This window comes from Rhinoderma darwinii, chromosome 10 (assembly GCF_050947455.1).
Source record: "Rhinoderma darwinii isolate aRhiDar2 chromosome 10, aRhiDar2.hap1, whole genome shotgun sequence".
NCBI classification, from domain to species: Eukaryota; Metazoa; Chordata; class Amphibia; order Anura; family Rhinodermatidae; genus Rhinoderma; species Rhinoderma darwinii.
Window position 1 is genome coordinate 92,198,569 of NC_134696.1, and position 9,387 is coordinate 92,207,955.

Below are 9,387 nucleotides of genomic sequence, written 5' to 3' on the forward strand. Positions count from 1 at the left end.
ATCTGATAATCTGGCACCTTTCAGGTTCCATTGGTGTCAGATTTAAAATGCTCTATTGACAGTATACGTACAGATTTATATTGAAAACTTAGCTACAGTATCCCAGGCCCCAGTCAAGCTTTATGTATGTGATTGCAGATAGAAGGTCTCTAAATGTACAGACATACTGTACATAGTACATTCTCTAATCCAGCACGCTCATAACTTGCTGAAAATGTACAGATAATGTATTGGCTTGTGGAGGCGGAAGAGAATTGGCGACATTTAAAGGTGTTTATTGTTGCAGAAGAAACAATTTCTAGGTTTGGAAACTGAGTCACTTCTAATAATGCTTTCATTCATCACCGTATCCTAGCAATAGTGTCATTTTTGATGCAGGAAATTGTTCCCCGTTCCTATAACGTTACTAGTGCTGGGAATTTCCAGGTTCCAGAATTATGGTTTAGTATTTTATGATCAAAATGACATGTGGTTCCCACCCTGATACTTTAATTAAAACGTAGGTAGCAAACTGTTGCTAGTGTTTTCCAGTTCCCAGTGTTCCCTTACCTGCTACCTGTATCCTGTATCCTGTGCTACCTTGTTCCTGTGCCTTAGAGAATTGGAGTCGTGTTAAGGTCCCATCCGAGCCTAACCATCGCTACTGTCTGAACTACCACAGGTACCCTTACTCGGACTATAGACATTGACTTGGTACACTGTTTGGCCAGCTGCTATCCCGCTATGGCGGTATGGCCCAGTGGGTCTACATACCCACAGAACGTGACAGTACGCCATGGACCCCGCTGGTCAACCCGAGACCTTTACGACATCACAAGCCATGCAGGCAGATATGCTAGTCTGCCAATTACGACAGGACCAACTCCTCCAGGCGGTGAACGCCATTACTCATCGACTGGATGCGCAAGCTGCAGTCATCACAGCATCCATTCCTGTTGCTCCGGCTGTTCCTCCTGTCAGTACCAGTGCTGATCCCCGATTCTCGCTGCCACTACCGCCTCGTTACAACGGAGACGTGAGTACCTGCAGGGGATTTCTGAACCAGTGCCAGATCCACTTCACTTTGCATGCCTGAGTGTTCCCTTCTGATGGTGCAAGGATCACTTTCTTTATCTCTCTTCTCACAGGCAAGGCCCTAGCATGGGCAAATCCTATTTGGGAACGTCAAGGACCAGAGACCCGTTACTTCCAGAGGTTCCTACGGACATTTCGCATTGTATTTGTGGAGCCTGGACGGGTCTTGTCGGCAGCTGCCTCCCTGCTGAACCTTTGTCAGGATGACCCTTCTGTGGCAGTCGTCCGAGATCATGGACAAATTAGCCACTCGTGATCTGCCATCTATCCTAGATTACCTCATCTTGCTTGCCATCCGGGTTGACATGAGGCTACGGGAACGATCTCAAGAGACTTTGTCTTTATTGCGGCCTCAGAGGCCATGTTGTGCGTCTGTGTCCTCAAAAGCCAAAGAAACTCCAATGCAGGAGTTGGTTGGGGAGACAACCCTGGGCGATACAGCGCGATACCTAGTGGATCTCCTTCAGTTTCCCACAGTTCCCCTGGAGACGTCTTTGGCTGTTGCCTCAGTGAACGGTCTGCCTCTGCCCGATCCAGTCGTATCTCAGACAAGTTGGAGCTCTTCACTCAGAGCTAATTTCTTTCCTTGTTCTGCCCAAGGCCGCCAACGCTGTGCAGCTGGGTCTGCCTTAGCTTCGAGTACATGCCCCAGTCCTGGACTGGAATTCCGGTGAGGTTCTCCAGTGGGGCCCCAAATATCTCAACCACTGTCTGGGACAGATCCATCCAGCCCAACCTCCTCTTCCTCAGTCGTTGGGAGGATTACCCTCTCACTATTCATAGTTTGCGGATGTCTTTAGCAAGAAGGAGGCTGAGATCTGCCCCCACACCGGGCGTATGACTGTCCCATTGAACTGGTTCCTGATGCGTCCCCTCCTCGTGGACGGGTATGCCCTCCCTCCTTGCCAGAGACCCAGTCTATGTCCGCTTATATCCAGGAGAATTTGGAGAGGTGTTTTATACAAAAGTCCTACTCCCCGGCCAGGGCCGGGTTCTTCTTTGTCAAAAGACGGATCTCTTCGACCTTGCATCGACTACAGGGCCGCAATCAGACCACGGTCAAGAACAGATATCCATTGCCACTAATCTCTGAACTGTTTGACTGCATACGAGGAGTCAAGATATTTTTTTCCAACTAGACCTTCCAAGAGTTCGTCAATGACATCTTCCGAGATCTCCTCTATGTCTGTGTCGTGGCCTACCTCGATGACATCTTGATCTTTTCTCCAGACCCGACGACTCATCAGAGACACGTCAGTCAAGTTCTGCTGCGATTAAGGGAGATTTGCTTATATGCCAAGCTGGAGAAGTGCGTGTTTGAGAGAAATTCTTTACCCTTCCTGGGCTACATCATCTCGGATCAGGGCCTCAAGATGGATACTGAGAAGGTAAAGTCCGTCCTGGAATGGCCACGCCCTCAAGGCTTAAGGTCTATACAGCGATTTTTGGGACTCGCCCTACCAGCAGTTTATCCCAAACTTCTCTTCACTGACTGCGCCCATCTCTACCCTCACTAAAAAGGGCATGGAAACCAAGGTGTAGATTCCAGAGGCAGAATCTGCGTTTATTAGCCTGGAGAGTGCCTTCACGTCAGCCTCAACCCTCCATCATCCTGATGTGTCTCAACAGTTTTCGTTGGAGGTGGACGCCTCCTCGGTTGGTGCAGGCGCACTTCTGTTCCAGAGAGGCCCCAAAGGCAAGGCAGTGATATGTGGCTATTATTCTAAACTTTTCTCTTCCGCAGAGCGCAACTACTCGATTGGGGATCGGGAGTTACTGGCCATCAAGTTGGCTCTGGAGGAGTGGAGACATCTACTGAAGGGCGCAGTTCACCCTATTCTGATATTTACCCACCACAAGAACCTCACCAATCTTCAGTCGGCCCAACGGCTGAATCCCCATCAAGCCAGGTAGTCTCTGTTCTTTGCCCGGTTCCAGTTTGAAGCTCCACTACCGCCCTGCCGACAAAAATGTGAGGGCCGATACCTTGTCAGGTCGTTCGAGACGGAGGATACTATGGAGTCTCTGGAAAACATCATTGATCCATCCTGCATTGTCTCTGTCAACTCCCTGCAAGTTAGAGATATCCCTCCGGGGAGGACTTTTGTACGCCTGGCAGCCAGAAGAATTCTTCGCTAGGGACACAGCTCCAAACTGGCAGGTCATGCTGGTGCCCATAAAACACGAGACCTGATTTCCCATCATTTCTGGTGCCCACGCTGCCCATAGACATCATGGACTTTGTCTTATTCTGCACAGTGTGTGCGGCTAACAAGGTTGCTCACTCCAAGCCTGCTGGCCTGCTCCAGCCGCTGCCTGTGTCCAATGCTCCCTGGAAGCATATAGCAATTGATTTTGTCACGGATCTGCCTCCCTCTGGTGGATGCAGTACGGTCTGGGTGGTGGTGGACCGATTCTCGAAAATGGCTCATTTTGTTCAGCTGACTGGCCTACCTTCTGCTTCTTGACAGGCCAACCTCTACATTCAACACATCTTCCACTTGCACGGCTTACCTCTGCATATCGTGTCTGATCGGGGGGTTCAATTCACCTCAAAGTTCTGGAGAGCCCTCTGTAAACTCCTCAATGTAAAGTTGGACTTTTCCTCAGCCTACTACCCCCAGTCCAATGGTCAAGTCGAGAGAATCAATCAGATCATGGAGAACTATCTGCGACACTACATCTCTTCAGGCAGCATAATGAGTGGATGCAGCTTCTTCCTTGGGCCGAGTTCTCTTATAACAACCACACAAGCGAGTCCACTGCTGCCACACCATTCATCATTATTATTTACGGCCAACACCCACAAATTCCTCTCCTGGTGTCAGTTACTTCCAGGTGCCCACAGCTGACTCTGCATTCAGGTACTTCTTGCAGATCTGGCAGCAAACCCGATCCTCTATTCTGCTGGCGGTCAACTGCATGAAACAAAAGGCTGACACAAGGAGATGGGAGCCTCCTTAGTTTCTTCCGGGTACCAAGGTCTGGCTGTCCTCTAGGAATATCAGGCTGAGGGTGCCGTCATACAAGTTTGCTCCCAGGTTCCTCGGACCCTTCGAGATCCTACAGCAGATCAACCCTGCCTTCTACAAGCTTCGGCTGCCTCCCACCCTCAAGATCCCCAACTCCTTCCATGTCTCCCTCCTGAAGCCTGTGGTCCTGAACCGCAACACCAAGACTCCTAGTTGTGCAGTTGCCCCCAGCAGTTCATCAGATTCATTCGAGGTTAAGGAGATCTTGGACACCAAATTACTGGGAGGAAGAACTTTTTATTTGGTGGATTGGAAGGGGTTTGGTCCAGAAGAGAGGTCCTGGGAGCCAGAGGAGAACCTCAATGCTTCTACCCCCGTGAAGAAGTTTCTCTCCTGCTCTGGCCCCAAGAGGAGGGGGCATAAGAGGGGGGATACTGTAATGCCCATGGCCACGGACCATCGGGATCACTCACCCCCCCCCCCGACGGCCGCAGCCACGGATCTGTGACACCAGCGCTCACTTCCGCTTCATTCTGCTGTGTCCCGTAGGGTGCGCGCGCACGCTCGTGCCCGGCCTTAAAGGGCCAGCACATGAAAAATATCAGTAATTAGCCCATACTCACCCTGGACTATAAAAAGTGTCCGGCCCCTTCCCCTTCCTTCATTGCCTGAGCGTTTTGTGTTTACCCGTGGTAGTCTTGCAAATGGTCCCTTAGTGTTTTCCAGTTCCCAGTGTTCCCGTACCTGCTACCTGTATCCTGGGCTGCCTTGTTCCTGTGCCTTAGAGAGTTGGAGTCGTGTTGTACCGATCAGGTCTGCTGTGTTACACCACGCCTGATGTCTGCTGCCAAGGTCCCATACGAGCCTAGCCATCCCTGCTTTCTGAACTACCATAGGTACACTTACTCGGACTATAAACATTGACTTCGTACACTGTTTGGCCAGCTGCTATCCCGCTACGGGGTATGGCCCAGTGGGTCCACATACCCACAGAACTTGACACATGCCCTGTTGATGAATCTGGCATAGGGTAAAAACAATGCAGATGAGAACTAAGTAAAGTGACACAAATTATTCAGACTCTCGTATATATCGGAAAAGTGGTGCTTCATAATTAGGATGTATACCTATGAATTAATGCCAGCAAAATGGTGTAAACACATTGAAAATCTGCCCCATAGAGCTCCAAATCCTCTGCATTTTCCTTCACACAGTGAACTATAAAACTGGCAGCCACCACTTGGCGGAGCTTAAAGGGGTTATCTGGGTTTCTACATTTTTTTTTTTTTTACTAATGGCTGCAAAAGGCATGGCTTAAAAAAACAACCAGTACTCGCTTATCCTTTCTCCTGTCGGAACTCCCTGTGATGGTTTACATGGAGGCAGTATGTGACCGCTCCAGCCAATCAGAGGGCTCAGCGATCATGTGTCGTATTTCTGGCATGATGCTGTCGACTTCATAACATACAATTCAGGGCTTTCCAGAAGAATTCACATACAGGAATAAAATGTTAATATGTTGTTATGTTCTATTTCGTCTAGATCATTCTGAAGACAAACTACCTTTAAATGATTGTAAGTAATTCAAATCTTTCCTTTATTTTCAACAGATGTCCAAGAGCTTTTCTACTTAAGTTCACAAGATCATATGCCCATGTATGGATCAAAAGCAAAAATGGCAGATGTGCGGATTGTGATTTATCTATATTAAGCCGCCACTGGAATCTACGAAGTGAAGAAGAATAAAGTCACCTCGAAGTAAAGGAAAGAAGAATAAAAAGAAGACACTACATTCAAATTGATTATATACCTTAAGATATCCAAGGATATATCAAGACCTCCATTGGGTATTTACCCAACCATTCCATTAACCTCTTCCTCCCCACAGCAATCTCTCCATAATAAGCCTTTGTTCATCTCATACTTGATACATTTAGACCACTGCACTTTTATTGATCGCTCTGTGATTCTAATATTTACCGACTAATTTATTCAATACTGACGACTATCAAAGGTACTGCACAAGCAACAATATTATCATCATTAACACATTGTATCCAGGGGAACATGATTATCTATCTACGGTACTTCAGAAATCTTTGACTTTTTATTGACCAGTGAAAATGTTTGTTCTCGTGGCACAATGGTCTCCAATCTGTGGCTGTTGCAAAACTACAACTCTCAGCATGCCCTGACAGCCACAGGCCACTGTCGTAGCACATTTCGTAAAATTGTCACTAGTTCTCTCTGTTCAGTTACTGTAGGTCTAATCTAGTACCTACATCACTAGGCATGAACCAAACTATGTTTTATTTTAGAAAACCCCTTTCACCGCTGATTTTGCCAGGGAGGCCTCATCAGTCAGGCATTTCCCCTGCAGTTAATGAAGATCGGATTTAAGGGAAGAAGTAAAGAGCATAGTATCACAAACTGTCCATTTCCTGAACTTTCATTATTCTGATCATGGTGAAATGGGGCACCTTTCCAAACTTTACTTTAGCGCCCCATGGTTACATGTTACATTCCTTTTGCAGCATGAAGAGGTGTAACCATAAACTTAAAGGGGTTAACATTTTTTTTAGTAGGGTCTGAAAATAAAATAAATAAACCAAAAGGGCAGTGCTTACCTATCCTTGCCAACCGGTGATCCAGCACTGAGGCTCCGGCGCCACTCCTGGTGGTTGTTTATATGCACGTAGAGTGTTACCGCTGCAGCCAATCAGAAGACTCATCGGTCATGTGTTGTATTTTTAGCATTATGCCAGAAATCTGATGAGTCACCACTGAGCCCTCTGATTGGCTGCAGCGGTTACACGCTACGTTCATGTAAACAACCCCCGGGAGGGCTGCCGAAGCCGTGGAACGCTGTGAGCAAGAAAAAGTAAATATTGCTTTTTGATATATTTTCTATCATTTGCAGCCCTTACTAAAAAAAATTCACATGCCGGATAACCCTTTTAAGGCCCATTTACACAGGCCGATAATCAACCGAACAAGGGTTCGTAAGAACACTCGTTCCGGATCATTGGCCCGTATAAACATAACAGCGATCAGCCGACAAAATGACCAAACACTCATTTATCGGGTGATTGCATCTTTTATTGCTTCCTTGTCAACAGTACATCTCCCTGTGTAAACGGGATGTGCTGCCAACATTATACAAACTGTCTTGGGACTGAATTATTTTTACAGTTTGTAAAGGGCCTTTAAACGAGCACCGATCGACTTGTTAGGCTATGTTCACACCTGCGTTGGTGTGTTCCGTTCTGCTCTGTCAGTGGAGTAGAACAAGTGAATAACAGAACCCACGGTTCCGTTGCACAACGGACACTGCCGGTTGCCGACAGAACCCATTGCCTTTAATAGGTTCCATCGGGGTGTCCGTGATTTTACCGGACACAATAGCGCAGCATGCTGTGTTATTGTATCCGGTAAACTCTGATAAACACTGCCGAATCTGCGACAGAGGCCCCTAGCAGAGCCTTCGACACAGATGTGATCAGAGCCTTAGATCGTCGATCCATGCTTGTTATGGGCATAAAACTTGCCGGTGTAAAGGGATCTTAAGTGGTTTTTCACACCGTTCAACACCTTGTAAACACATACACAATTTTAATCCATTTATCGCTGTTATCTTATTGTTGTGTTGTTTGATTTATCTTTGGCCCCATATCTCAAATGTATAACATATTGCTAAACATCGTTTTACTGTGCAGAGTATCTACTGGCATTGGTTGTACATTTTTCCTGCGCCTGCCTTAAATACCCATTCTCATTCCCATTGTTTATGTTGTTTGTCATTATATTTGCGTTTTATGCATAATTTAATAATTTGTTCCTTATTGTACACTGCTAAAAAAACAAACAATTGTCTATTTGAAAATAAATCTATATTTAAAAGAAAGCCTGATCACAAAAGAAACAAAAGGAACTTTCATTACTATCACAGGTTTACAAAAAGGACCAGAGTGGTTATATATAGTAGGTGAAGGGACGGGGTGGGTTGAAATGCATTGTGTCTGTATTTTGTTTATGTATTTTTAAACAATCTATAGGTTCGAACATCATTTGCATCCAAGACAACAATAACCATATATCCCAACTTTCAAATATATATTTTTTAAAGTTAAGCCATTCCTCTAACCCGACCAAATCCCTGTCCATGCACCTAATTCTGCCCAGTTTGTTACATTGCAGGGAAAAACTGTGAAGGGGTACAGCACTAAAACAGCTCTGCGGCCGCTTCATTTTTAGGATTGAAGGCGTACAGAGTTTTTTCTTTTATGATAGCGGTAAACAGATAGTGAGCCCTTACTGCCTCTCACATTAATAATGCCCCTCTTTATGCCCCACAGCATAATAGTGCCCCTCCATTGTGCCACACAGAGTAATAGTGCTCCATACAGTAATAACAGCCCCCCATTGTGCCACACATAGTAAGGGCTTATTCAGACGAACGGGATATTCGTCCGTGCAACGCGCGTGATTTTCACGCGCGTCACACGGACCTATATTAGTCTATGGGGCCGCGCAGACAGGTGCGTGATTTTTACGCTGCGTGAGTCCGCAGCGAAAAACTCGCGACATGTCCGTTCTTTTAGCGTATTTCGCGCATCACGCACCCATTGAAGTCAATGGGTGCGTGAAAATCACGTGCACCACACGGAAGCACTTCCGTGGGACGCGAGTGATTCGCGCAACAGCTGTGAAAAGGATGAATGAAAACAGAAAAGCACCACGTGCTTTTCTGTTTACAAACATCCAAACCGATTGTCATTATGATGGCGGCTGCGCGAAAAGCACGCAGCTGCGCATCATACGGGGCTGACACACGGAGCTGTCAAGTGCCTTTTGCGCACGCAAAACACTGCGTTTTTTTTGCACGCACAAAACGCACACGCTCGTGTGAATCCGGCCTAATAGTGCCACTCTTTGTAACCTGCACAGTATCAGTGCCCCCACACTGTAATACTGCACCTATACAGTCCTTCCACACAGTAATAATGCCCTCTTTTGTGCAGCTTACAATAGTACTGCCCCCACACAGTGTTGATACCCTGTTAGTGCCCCCCCACACAGTAAGGATGCCTCCTTAGTAACCTCACACAGTACGGATGACCCCTTATTGCCCCCACACATTAAGAATGCCCCTTAGCGCCCCATACAGTATAGATGCCCCCTCTGCCCACACACAGTAATAGTCCTCCTTTGTGCTTTCATTGTGTGGAATACAGCAATAGCACTCCGACACAGTGATGATGCTCCCTTAGTGCCCCCTTACAGTAATAATGCCCCCTTAGTGCTCATTCACAGTAATGTTGCCCCCTTAGCACGCACCACA

At 46.8% G+C, this 9,387-nt stretch overlaps 1 protein-coding gene across 6 annotated transcripts in view; it reads left to right on the forward strand.

The window, feature by feature from the left end:
• Positions 1 to 7,943, forward strand: part of LOC142662207 (cell adhesion molecule CEACAM16-like) — an 80,280-nt gene extending 72,337 nt beyond the window's left edge. For all 6 annotated transcript variants that reach the window (XM_075840266.1, XM_075840268.1, XM_075840270.1 and 3 more), the window contains one exon: positions 5,657 to 7,943. The gene's annotated coding sequence lies outside the window, so the exon portion shown is untranslated. The remainder of the gene's footprint in view (positions 1 to 5,656) is intronic.
• Positions 7,944 to 9,387: the final 1,444 nt, after the last annotated feature.